The sequence below is a fragment of the Balaenoptera acutorostrata genome, chromosome 12 (assembly GCF_949987535.1).
Source record: "Balaenoptera acutorostrata chromosome 12, mBalAcu1.1, whole genome shotgun sequence".
NCBI lineage: Eukaryota > Metazoa > Chordata > Mammalia > Artiodactyla > Balaenopteridae > Balaenoptera > Balaenoptera acutorostrata.
The window spans coordinates 93,307,908-93,321,902 of NC_080075.1; the positions used below are offsets into that span (position 1 = coordinate 93,307,908).

The 13,995-nt window shown below is 40.2% G+C and overlaps 1 protein-coding gene across 11 annotated transcripts in view; it reads left to right on the forward strand.

Moving 5' to 3' along the window:
• MYT1L (myelin transcription factor 1 like) overlaps positions 1–13,995 on the forward strand; it is a 409,089-nt gene that overhangs the window by 208,937 nt on the left and 186,157 nt on the right. For all 11 annotated transcript variants that reach the window (XM_057558744.1, XM_057558742.1, XM_057558748.1 and 8 more), the window contains one exon: positions 10,862–11,003. The gene's annotated coding sequence lies outside the window, so the exon portion shown is untranslated. The remainder of the gene's footprint in view (positions 1–10,861; positions 11,004–13,995) is intronic.

Genomic DNA, 13,995 nt, shown 5'->3' on the forward strand with positions numbered 1-13,995 from the left:
AGCTTTATCATTTTCCCTGGACAGGTATCGCACATCTCTTGTTAAATTTATCAGTTACTTTACATTTTCTCATACTAACATAACCGCTTTCTTGAATGATACTCCTGTAAGCTACACAGTACGTATGAAGCCACCTTACTACACCCTGGTCCATGTCTGTCAGTCCTTCTGAGGACGGTGGCAGTGGAAGCGAGATCAGGCCTCCGGTGGTCCCCCTCTACTCATCCTCCCACACTTGGGAGGGCCGCCCTGCACCCACCCCGGACGAAACCACCCCACACAAGCCACTTCTGAACAGCCCCCCACCCTACTGTCTTCACGTGTGGGTGTTGTTCCTACAGTGCCTCTTGGAATTGGTCTTGCTGTAGACTCAGTGGTCTTCCTAGTTCAGCACTTTGCTAAAAATGAGAACAGAACATTATCTAACTTCACAGTAAATGTAGAGAAGGTTTATGGACAATAGCATCTTAGGCAATGAAGAAACAGATCTACAGAAGTCAAGGGATGTGCCTGTGACCACACAGCGGGTCCGGATCAGGGTCTTCTTCAGAGTCTGTCCTGTAAGACGGGATTCCGACAGCCCTGCCCCCGGGCTTGCATGAATTAATATTTATAAATTACTGAGACCATACTTGGGACTTAGTACGTGCTCTGGGAGTTTTTCTGTTATCATTATCATCCTATTACGCTATACTAATTTTGACCACATACACCCAGTTTAATGAGATAAATAGGATATGGATCTAACTCTAGTACAAGGTATGATTTTGGTGTTACATGAAAAGTTTAAAAAGGGTTTTGGTTTTTAAAAACTGTAGATTACATTTGGGGGAATTGAAAGAAGGTCTGTGGGAGAAAGTGACAATTGAGCGGGGACTAATTAAGTGAGTAGAATTTAAACTAGTGAATTTAATGGAAAGTAGATGAATTTACGGGAGAGGGCTGGTCTGGAAAATAACATGAGGCAAGAAGCTGGGAAAACATACATTTTTGCAAAGAATAAAGCATTCCTTCAAAACATCAGAATATGAGTTTTCTTGCTGTTCCTTTGTGCCTAATATCTTCTTTCTCTTATAACTTCCAGCTAAGGTTCTAAATTGTGTGTGTGTGTGTGTGTGTGTGTGTGTGTGTGTGTATGTGTAAAAGAGTTTGATAAACCTTAGCAAATTATTAAGGTCTAAAAGAAGCAGCATTTTTATAAGTTCATTAAACAACAGTGTCAACTGATCCAATTTGGTAGATAAATACAGGATCACATCAGCATAGAACGCAACAGATAATTATTAGGGAGGAAACAAGATGCCTGCTACTAAGCCAAGTGCGGACCTTTTTCTTCCTTTATGGCCAAGTGCAGAGAAATGCACAACGTTATGGAGGTCGGTAAATTCAAGTTGGGGGAGGGGGAGTAAAACCCAGGCCACCTGGATGAATAGTTTAAAATGTCAAGACAGTTTGAGGCAAGTTATCAATTCTATCAAACGGCAGTTGCTTTAGGAAGGGCTGCCTCTTTGAAAAGATTGATACAGGCAGAGGGGAAGTGATGTAAGTCAGACAGAGAAAGACAAATACTGTATGATCTCACTTGTATGTGAAATGTAAAAAAATACAACAAACTAGTGAATACGACAAAAAAGAAGTAGACACAGAGATATAGAGAACAAATTACTAGTTACCAGTGGGGAGAAGCAATCTAGGGGAGAGGGAGTGGGAGATATAAACTATTGGGTGTAAGACAGGCTCAAGGATGTATTTACAACACGGGGAATATAGCCAGTATTTTGTAATAACTGAAAATGTGGTGTAACCTTTAAAAATTGTATAAAAATTAAAAAAAGAATTTTAAGGACTTATACACATAAATTACTTAATTAATTAATCAAATGTTTACCTAAAAAGATACACTTAGCAAGGTGGGAGATATGATTAGACTGTTAAGGTTTAATAATGCTATACCTTTTAACTTTGAATATATTTGTGACTTTGTACATATATAACTCTGAATTCTGAATATCATAATAGGTTTTTGTTAACCTTTTATTTGAACCTTGTAGCTATCTGTAATTTGATGAGTTTTTAGAAGTTTATCCATTTCATAATTTTGATTTTATTACAGCCAACGGTCACATATCTTATATATGAATCTCAGCAAGGCCGATGGGGTGAGTCGTTGAGGGAAGCCTGTGCTTTTCCTGAACCCCAACATCAAGCAAGGTGGGGCACCTGAGCAGCACCCCTAAATGCTGCTGAAGTCGGGGAAGCAGTAGGGGTGCCCGGGGTGGGCCTCAATAGGAATCCTCAAGAGGTTGAAGGCAGTGGGGTGACACCCTTCAACATCGAGGGAGGATTACTCCGATCTAGATTTTTCACTCAGATAAATATTATGGAAATAGGAAAAAAGAAAGAAGACCTCCCAAGCATCTTTCTTTGGGAAGCAATGGAGGGGAACACAAAATTGTGGCTAGGAGTTTGGGCTCAGGAATCCAATAAGCAATTGTACTGTTAACAGGTGAAGAGAAGAATGTGCTGGGCGCTGACATCTAAGGCACCACAGAGAAGAACGCAGGACGGAAGGGTGAGGGGCCACGAGAGACACAAGGCTTGCACTTTATTTACCAGTTGTCCATTTTGCAGAGGCGTAATTTTTGCCAAACTATTTTTTGTTGCATTGCGTTCTAAAGATACAAATGTAAGTAAAGCATGGTTCTACCCATGAGAAAGCCTCCTGTTTACTACTGTAAGAATCATACCCCCAAGGGGAGGGTCGCAGAAGAGAAAGAAGAGGCTGTAACATCAAAAGGCAGAATTTGTGTCAAAGGGAAGAAAGATAGGATTGGAAAAAGGTGGTATGTGGCGAAAAAGAGAAGCAATCAAGTGGAAATCATTGTGGGCTAATCACCCAGGAAACAGACAATTGAGACAAAAATTAGAAAATTCATTTTACTCATTGGTTTTAGGCATAAATGCTAGTATTCAACACACAAATCTTATTTAGAGTCAAGTCAAAATAAAGATGGGGTTTTAGATGACTATTCTTTAGGAGGAAAAAGTTTTTAAAAAAATGTACTGTGTTGTCTCTGTACTTTTCTTGGAATGCAGGTTTTCCGTAAAAGAGATGAACAGATGTTAGACTTTGCGTGTTCAGTTAAAGATGGCAGATCCAAGCACATTAGCTTCTTCTCTCTCCTGAAATCCCACTAAAATGACAGAAGAGACATGTTTATCAAAAGAAAAAGAAAAAAAAAAAAGAAGCAGAAGAACAGAGAGGGGATAATGGTGGCCCCATTTGAAGCTGGAGAGCAGAGACAGGAAGAAGTGACATAGCAGAGCCCAAGGAGACGGATGGGCTCAGAACCCCTCTCAGGACCCTCGGTCCCTCCAGGATTGGCAGACTCAGGCCCCATGGGAGGCAAGGTGAAGCTGGACTAGAAACTGGCAGATTGGTTGAAAGGTTAAAAGCCAAGTAGACAGCAGGGATAATTTATTTTCAGCAGAAAACTCCAAGTTTACTCTTTGATGGAATAAAGCAGAGGGTCTCTTTGGGGAGATGATAGAAACAACTGAGGGCTGGATGCTATGCAGAAAGCTGGATCTAAAGGAAATTCAGATATTGAGTACTGAGCCCCTCAAGATCCCTCCCCTAAACTCTATAGCACTTACTGTGTATCAGACATAATCCCGATGACATTACACTTTAAAAAAATAGTTTTATAAACTCCTCAGTGGTAACCACTTTACAAATGAGGAAACTGATACAGAGAAAAGATTCAGTAACTTACCAAAAGCACACAGGTAATAAATGGAAGGGTTGGAATTGAAGCACATGCCGTCTGGATGCAGAGTTCAACTCTCACCCACTACACGCAACTGATGGGCCCCAGGAAGAGCCTGTCAAACATCCTACACAGAAGCCCAAGATCCAGATGCATCGCCCATGTGAGCAGGGCCTCTAGAAGACTTTCTGATGCTGCCCCGGGAAGTCTGAGCAACAGCCAAGGACCCCAGATGCCTGAGAAAATCCCGTAATATGAAAGAGACCAGAACAAGCCAACAAACAAAACAGAAAAGGGATCAAAGCAAATTGGAAGAAATAGAAAGTATACAAGAAGAAAAAAGAAACTTCCATTAACTTTCTCAGATTATGGGAGACAACTATTTTTTTTTTTTAAATCAGATTGTTGGATTTTTAATATTGAGTTTTATTAATTTTTTTTTTTTAATTTTATAGCTACTTTATTTATTTATTTATTTTTATTTTTGGCTGTGTTGGGTCTTCGGTTCGTGCGAGGGCTTTCTCTGGTTACGGCAAGTGGGGGCCACTCTTCATCGCGGTGCGGGGACCGCTCTTCATCGCGGTGCGTGGGCCTTTCACTATCGCGGCCCCTCCCGTTGCAGGGCACAGGCTCCAGACGCGCAGGCTCAGTAGTTGTGGCTCACGGGCCCAGCTGCTCCGCGGCATGTGGGATCTTCCCAGACCAGGGCTCGAACCCGTGTTCCCTGCATTAGCAGGCAGATTCTCAACCACTGCACCACCAGGGAAGCCCTGGGAGACAACTATTGCATTTACTAAACAAGAACAAAATATTTCTTAAGTGGAAGAGGGAGAAGATGATTCAAATAACCAAGAGCGCTCACTTTGAAAGTAAAAATATGAGTGTTGAAATTTGCATTTTAAGAAGTCTCACTAGAAGGGTGAGAAGGTAAAATAGAGGAAACGTGATTAGAGCAAAAGGACACAGACAAATCAATAAAGAAGATGTGGTACATATATACGATGGAATATTACTCAGCCATAAAAAGGAATGAAATTGGGTCACTTGTAGAGATGTGGGTGGACCTAGAGACTGTCATACAGAGTGAAGTAAGTCAGAAAGAGAAAATCAAATATTGTATATTAATGCATATATGTGGAACCTACAAAAATGGTACAGATGAACTGGTTTGCAAGGCAGAAATAGAGACACAGATGTAGGGAACAAACGTATGGACACCAAGGGGGGGAAGTGGCAGGGGGGTGGTGGTGGGATGAATTGGGAGACTGGGATTGACATGTATACACTAATATGTATAAAATGGATAACTAATAAGAACCTGCTGTATAAAAAAATAAATAAAATAAAATTCAAAAAAAAAAAAGAACAAAAGGACAAAGAGATGGAAACCAAGAGAGAGAGGCTCATAGGTTGTCCTGTATGAACTGTAGCAGTTCCAGAAAGAGAAGAAGGGAAGAGAAGATCCCTGGGAGCTCTGCAGGGCGCCCACCATGATCAGGGAAACAGATCCACACACCCACCCATTACGGGAACATCACAACACACATGGAACAAGAGACAGTCCTAATAATTCTGGGCATGCGCATCTAGCGGAAAGGATTCTACAAAGAATCTTCAAGAGGTAGAAGATAATGGAATGAAACCTTCCAACATCTGAGGGAGAATTATTCCGATCTAGATTTTTGTACTCAGACAAATATTATGTAAATAGTAAAAAAAAAAAAAAAAAAAAGATCTCCCAAGAACCTTTCTCTGGGAAGCAATGGATGATGGTCCATCCAAGGAAGAGGAAGGCAGGGGATGCAGTAAACAGGAGACGGAGGAGGAGACTGGCTGGGCTGGAGGAGAAGGGACCATCCAGCCCTTCAGGTGGCCCGACATAAGACGGCCAGATGGGAGCACACGGGCAGCTCCCTGAGATGTCATCCAGGGCCCCAAATGGACACCCAGTGTTTGCTTGCAGTGAGAGGAGGCTACTTAATTGGGAGACTTTGAGGATAAACTCTTGGGAAGCACGCAGGAAGGATACAAGTGCATGAGCACGGCTGCTGACTGCGGATGAGAGATGTGGTAAAACCTACGATCCACCGTCCACAGTGTTTTCATAGTCATGACAACGAAACATTGTTAATGGTCTAATGTAATGTCCTGCGTGACTGCATTGGGACAGAAGTGTCTGAGACAGGATGGCAGGTGTGCGTGTTGGAAAGCGTTGTCTTCTTCTCCAAGCTGGGAAGTTGACAGATGAACGCTTCTGGGTGGGATATAGTGCCCTAGAGGAGGGAGAGCTTTTGTTAGGGATGTGGATGGAGGTCAATGTCAAAAGAAAGGGTGAAAGAGTTGAAAATCCGGCCCTCTGGGGAGCTGGGAGTAGAATGAGGGTGGTATTTGGGGGAACCGTTTTCCATAACAAGCCATGTACAGCTACCTGACCCCTAAACTATGTATGTGTATAACTTTGGTGAGAACACATAATACATTTTTTTGATATGTAATATTACATCCTGTTGTTCATCATGATGGCTGGTAATTGCAGTCCTCAGAGCACAGATGGTCTGGAGTGGAGGCTGAAGGCTCTCAGCTCCTGGAATTGGAGGAGCGCTTCCCAGAACCCAGGTTGCAGCTGAGCTGGGCGAGGGAGTGGCCTGTTTCTCCCAGGAGGAGGGAACAGGTCAGCTCTCCAGCCACTCCTCCCCGTGCTTCTTTGGTGACAGCACATTTGGTGACTGACAAACACTCACCCCTTGATAACAGTGTGTTCCCACAATAGCTGCTGGATTCCCAGCGGTTTCAAGGTTGTTGAGCGAGCGGGGTCTGCGTTAACAAAGACACTAAACACAGCTGTTTCATTGTCTATATTTAAAACCAGTCAAATAAAGATACTCTTGGCTCCCAGCAGAACTGTTCTGCGGGGCTCCAAACGGGCCCTGGGTTGCTGGGGGTTCTGGTGGTCCCTGGATGCCCCCGGGTGTGCTCAGGGCCCCCTCTCGGCTGTCCCTCCTCAGCCACGTGGCTTGCGGGGCCTGGGTGCACTGCTGATGTTTCTTTAATGTGCAGCTGCATCCCACGTAAGCCATAGATCCACAGCGAGCCATTAGTAAAAACAAGAAGCAGAAGGATTACTAATAATAACATACAAATTAGCAAGGAGCAAACCTGCCTCAAAATGGTCTACACCAGCTCTGAAAGTTACGTTCATAGATCAGATTTCTCGTATTGCCAGTCACAATTTCTCTGATACTCGTTTAAAAATGGTAAATGGAAAAACAATATAGAGTGAAAGTTATATCAAAGAAGCTTTTTAACTACTCTCTCTCTCTCTCTCTCTATATATATATATATACGCATATATATATATATAAAGGTAACCCCATTTATAATATGTTATATTTGGAGAAATACTTACAGATATCAGCCTAGAATATTCTCTTCTACCTCACTATTTGGAAACAAATTTTAAAAAGAACAAAAGAAAGATGGAAGGAAGGGAGGGAAGAAACAAAGAAATCTGGTTTCCCTTAGCCCAAAATGCAAACATTTCAAACAGGAGGTCATTTATGTCTGTTTTTCATGACAAGATAAATTACTAAATTTCAATCTATCTCTTAATACATAATCAGTCTAAAAACCAAATATGATGTAATCAATCATTCTTGAATCAGGGACAAACAATGCTTTTTATTCACTACATAAATAATCTAAAAATTAAGCAATACACACTCTTGTTAAATGGGGAAATTCAAAATTGGTCTTATATCATGAATATTCATAAAGGTAAAGTTAAAATGAATTTTATAATACAACCATTTATAATGCACTGATCTAAAACTGAGTTTTTACTTGAAACCACTTCTTTACTACATACTATGTTAAAATGAAGAAATGATTTGGGTTCCTGAGAAGGGACCCCAACAGCCCCAAACTGAAACCCGGTGTGGGCATTCCCCAAGCAGTCCCTCATCCCCGACCCCCCATGTGCCGAGTGCTGGTCGACACCACAAGATGCTGGGCAGAGGTGTGTTTGATGGTTTAGCTCAGTTGTTCAGTGTGGCAAAATCTGCTCAGCAACCATTCCGTGTCTCCATGGTTGTGTTGTGGGCTATGAGCCACAACTACTGAGCCCGCGAGTCACAGCTACTGAACCCACGTGCCACAACTACTGAAGCCCGCGCGCCTAGAGCCCATGCTCCGCAACGAAGAGGAGACCCCGCTCGCTGCTACTAGAGAAAGCCCGCACGCAGCAACGAAGACCCAATGCAGCCAAAAAAAAAAAAAAATGTCAACATCATCAACACACATAGCTACAAAGTTTTTTTGTGTGATGAGAACTTTCAAGATCTACTCACTTAGCGACTTTCAAATATACGACACAAATGTACACAGATGTAATGCTGTACATTACATTCCCAGGACTTATTGATTTTACAAATAGACGTTTGTGCTTTTGACCCCATTCACTCATCTGGCTTAGCCGCCATCCCCTGTCTCTGGAAGCGAGCAGTCTGTTCTCTGCGTTATAGAACATTCTCAAAATTATAGAAATGGAAGGCAGATTCGAGGTTGTGGGAAGGGAAGTGGGTGAGCTTATAAGAGGGTGGCCACCCTTGTGGTGATGGCGTTCTGTGCCTTGGCTGTGCGGGTGTACAGTGGACATACACAAGTGATCAAGTCACATACAATTAAACACAGACATGCACGGGAGCACAAGTAAAGCAAGATCAGTGGAGTGAGTGGGTGTTGATATCCCAGTTGTGATGATGTCTTAGAGTCTGGGGAGATGATATTACCGGGGGCGGTGGGTCAAGGGCACATGGGATCTCTGTATCATTTCTTCCAGCTGCACGTGACCTGCAATTATCTCAAAACAAATAGTTTAAAACAAAGTAAAATGTGTACAATAATTTCACATAATGGCCAATGCTATAAAGAAAGCCCCGTTGATCCTCATCTGAGTGATGGTGGATGAGAGGAAGGTGCCAGGAAAGCTGTACCTGAGGACACAGTGGGGCTGAACATCCGAAGGCACCCCCGCCTGCTAGTGTTATTTGCGTCATTTGTGTTTTGCAACTAAGCTACCCACTAAACACTTCATTTAAGAGCTCATCCTGGAAATTCCATTACAAATGATCACAAGCAGCATATGTGACAGAAAACTGTAAACAGCCAGAACCATAGGAGCATAATCCTTCATCTTGTACCTGAGTAATTGGGAAAAGATGATGTCTTACAAGATCACGTCACTAAGGGACTCAGTCGTTAGTAGATGGTTCTGTGGATTCTTACATAATGAGAGGTGTTTTGTTCAAAGAATCATCAGCTCAGTTTCTTTCACTCTATTTTTTAAAATTCTGCCTTAAAGAAGAAATTTCTATTTTACATCTCAGTTGTCTTAAATCAAAATATATATACATTTAATAAGAAACATCAACTGCCCTTCAAGGGCATTTAACCTGTAATCCACCCGTTTTTAATCTACATCTGATAAATGACTCCGGGGTGAAAATACCTCTTGGAGAAGAGGTGGTGTCTACTGCTGACAGTCACCATAAGTTCCCTTCTTCCAAAAGGGGAGCAGAGTGTCTTGTATTTGTGGGTGAGCCCCAGCTCCCCGTGAGCTCAAGGGAACAAGGAAAGGATCAAAGTCACTGTCACAAGGATCAAGACACAGCAATATTTGGAGGAAGCTCCATGAACGGCTGAGAGGAGGGCATTGTCCATGTGGGGAATGAGAAAGGCATTTTCAACTCCCTGACTTATTCATGAACGTGGGCATGGAGAATAGAGGATGTGTCAAATACAACTTTGTCCACAAAATTCGATCTTATAGACCCTAATCAGTTTAATGAAAAGCCTGTCATTTGCCTGACTGCCCGCCCCCATGGGTGAGCCCGGTGGTCTTTGTCCTTGCTGTCTTCCCAGAACCCCACGGAGTCCCCAAAATGATGGGAATCCATGTGATGAATCCACAGCACATTATGAAATGCTTAAAGCGATAGAGGTGAATTTCTAGGATGACCAGAAAAGTAAAACATGTAAATTAATATAACAATATTTCACTAAAATGTGATTTTTTTAACAAAAGTGTTGGCACTATATCAGATAGAGTGGCTTTGATCATTAATATCCAATCCTTTTCATGTATTTTCCAATCACTTAATTGTTTTGCTTTGTGTTGGTTTGTTTATAAGATTTATTTAAATTTGTCTACTTGATGTTCTTCATATGATGAGAATTAAGATGCCTTTTCATAAAACCACTGCACTGAATACCATTCAAACCATTCTTAACCAATTTAGTAACATCTCAGAACATCTTCAAAATAACTGTGCCCACTAAGTACATATTCACCATAGAAGATTATGCACAAAGGCCGTTTTAAACACTGCATTTTGTTGTTGCTTTATAGTTATAACAAATGAAAATTTTAAATTAATACTTAAGAGGTTGTATTTTGTTTTCCTTTTTCATTAGCAAATAAGATGTCCTTATAAAACCTTTTATATGGAAAGGACTGTAGCTTATTTACTGTCTTTTGAATGGACAAGGATAAAAATAAAAACACATCTGACAAACTATGATGATAAAAGCTCTGTATCGACATGCAGATACATCACTATGCTTCCCTAATTCACTTCTAAATATTTCATACTGTCTTAATACTTTTCAGACTCAATCAAAGATAACTTACACTTAGTTTTATTGAGAACGTGTTAACAGTTTGTGTAATCTTTACATCACAAACAGCAATTTAGTTTTCTAAAGAGATTTTTCTATAAGGAATCATTTATCACAAATCAGTGCATTGTGATATGATCTCCGTGTTAACAGTCTGTGTAATCTTTACATCAAAAACAGCAATTTAGTTTTCAAAAGAGATTTTTTTATAAGGAATCATTTATCACAAATCAGTGCATTGCGATACGATCTCCAGGTCCCCCCGTAGTGTCTCCGTGTGTTTGTGCACACAGCCTGGCTGTCATCACCCCTCTGTCCTCAAGCACAAACCTCCCTGGTGATTAGATCCCGCAGGTAGGATCCTTTTCGCATTATGATAATCAACCGCATTCCTCTGCCCTTTTATTCTTCTCTAGAGTGACTGCATCTTGTGGAAGAGGAAAAATGTAGTTACTGGATCCAATCGAGTGTTTGTGTCTCTGAAATTATCAGCAACACCCCGTCAGGAAAGGTTCTGTTGGTCCACAGACGTCTGGCGATCCAAGCAGCCACGTAAAGGTAATGATCCCGTGCCCTACTTTAGGCTCTACGTGCAAACAGATGTTTGTATACTACCTTAGCAAGAATTCAAAAAAGCATAAAGACAGGTTTGTGAATGGAGGATTTTGTATTTGATCAAGAGTTCAACGTTCCTAATCTTAATAAACAAACTCAGTACAAAGTCAGAATTTATCATCTATTACTAAACATAGACTCAAGTAGTCTTCTTTTATCCAATTACAACATTACCCAAAAAATAATTTCATAGCCATATTAATAGGTCTGTTCACCCTTTGGCAGTTGTACCGAGGCTGCTTCGTACAGAGTCCCTTTAAAATCAGATCTCTCTTTCCACTATTAGTCTATTTAGGAACCCTTTATCTTTAAGGAAATTAAGCACTTCTTTAATTAGGGCCCATTTGCATAGCCCAAGGTCCTCATAGGTTGCTGTCAATTACTGTTGATAAGCCTCTCTCAGTGCTGCTGTGGACCTCCAGAACCATACTCCTTGCAAACTTCCAGTTATATATGGCTAATGTTCTTTTTTAAGAATTTTAAAAATTGTGGTAAAATATATAGAACATAAAATTTACCACCTTACCTTTTTTAAGTGTACAGTTCAGTAGCATGAATTATGTTTACATTATGTAGCTGTGCGACTACCATCACCACCCATCTCCAGAACTTTTTTCATCTTCCAAAATTAAAACTCTGTCCCCATTAGGCACTCACTCTCCATTTCCCCCTCCTCCCAGCTTCTGGAAACCACCATCTACTTTCTGTCTCTATGAATTTGACTGCTGTGGGAACCTCATATGAGTGGAATCATACAGTATCTGTCCTTTAGTGACTGGCTGATTTTACCAGCATTATGTTGTGGCAGGTGTCAGAATTCCCTGCCTCTTTAAGACTCAAGAAGATTCTATTGTATGTAGAGACCACATATGGTTTATTCCCTCTCTGTCAATGGACACTTGGGTTGCTTCTACCTTTTGGCTATTGTGAATAATGCTGCTATGAACATGAGTGTGCAAATATTTGTTTCAATCCCTGCTTTCAGTTCTGCTGTGTATATACCCAGATGTGAAATTGTTCGATCCTATGTTAATTTTTAACAGTAAGGAACTTCCATACTGTTTTCAATCACAGCTGCACCATTTTGCATTCCCACCAATGGTACACAAGAGTTCCAATTTCTCTACATCCTCACCAACGCTTCTTGTTTTTTGTGTTGTTTTGTTCTGTTTTGTTTTTAATAATAGCCATTCAAATGGATGTGAAGTGGTATTTATTGTGGTTTTGACTTGATTTCCCTAATGATAGTAATGTTGAGCGTCTTTTCATGTACTTATTGGCCATTTGTATATCTTCTTAGGGTAAATGTCTATTCAAGTTTTTGGCCTTAATCAAGTAGCTTTGTTGTTGCTGTTGTTGTTGTTGAGTGTAGGAACTGTTTATATATTCTGGGTATTAAACCCTTATTAGATAAATGGTTTGCAAATGTTTTCCCGCATTCTGTGGTTTGCCTTTTCATTTGGTTGGTTGTGTTCTTTGATGCACAAAAGATTTTACTTTTGACATAGTCCAGTTTATCTATTTTCTTTTGTTGCCTGTGTTTTGGGTATCATATCCAAGAAACCATTGCCAAATCTAACATCATGAAGATTTTCCTACATATTTTCTTTTAAGAGTTGTATAGTTTTAACTCTTATGTTTAGTTTTGGGTTTTGATCCATTTCAAGTTACTTTTTGTATATAGTGTAAGTTAAGGGTCCAGCATCATTCTTTTGCATGTAAGTATCCAGTTTTCCCAACACCATTTGTTGAAAAGACTGCCCTTGCTCCATTGAATGGTCTTGGCACCCTTGACAAGAATCATTTGACCATATACACAAGGGTTTATTTGTAGGCTTTCTATTCTATTCCTTTGGTCTGTGTTTCTGTCTTTATGCCAGTACCACACTGTTTTGCTTACTGTAGCTTTGTGTAAGTTTTGAAATCAGGAAGTATGAAACTTTTAAATTTGTTCTTCTTTTTGAAGATTGTTTTGGTTATTTGGGGGTTCCTTTAGGGTCCATATGAATTTTACGATAGATCTTTCTATTTCTGCAAAACAACAACATTGGGATTTTGATGGGGATTGCTTTAAAACTATAAATTGCATGGCTAAGTTTCTTAATCAGACAGAAATAGAGGTTTCAATGTTTTATGGTAGTGAATTTTCCTACCCAATTTGAGCATGTACCATTACCTTAAATAAATTTTTTTCAGTGTGAAAAATATTAAGATTTTATTTTATTTTTTATTTATTTTATTTATTTTATATTAAGATTTTATTTTATTTATTTTATTTTATTTTTTCTGATCCTGGTCTGGAGAACAATAAGTGATTGTAGGGAATGTTAACTATAAAGTTTTACACAAATCTGCACTAAGAATGAAGAGACAGTTTCTGTTGAATTTCTTAAAACTCAGAATTTTGAAATCAGTAATTCCTTAATTCCCACCAATGTCATGGAATGTTTCACATAGTCTTTGCCATCAAAGGTAAGCTTATCTGGCATTCAGAAGTTCTTTATTTATAATAAGAGCCTAATACAAAACTTAGGTATGATGGGGCATCACTCAAGACCATGGTCAATATTAACAATGTGGAGAGGCACAGTATATTTGAATGAGTGATTAATCACACTCCTGTGTCATTTTTGAAATAACAAAACCTACCAATGATCGGGCTCTAGCACACACGTCAGCACCGGGCAAGCACTAAATTCCTCCCAAATTCTGCTAGACTGAGCAATTATCCTTCCCACTTCAGAGCTCAGTAAAGGGAAGATTAGAGAATGTAAGTGACTACGCTAAGATGACATAATTAATAAGTAGCCAAGACAGTAATTGCACCAGACTCAGGTGGCTGACAACGGGATAGAAAGGAATTTTGTTTAGAGATCTACATTTGACACAAATCACTATTTCCAAGAAGCCTTCAAATTTCAATCTTCAATCCAAG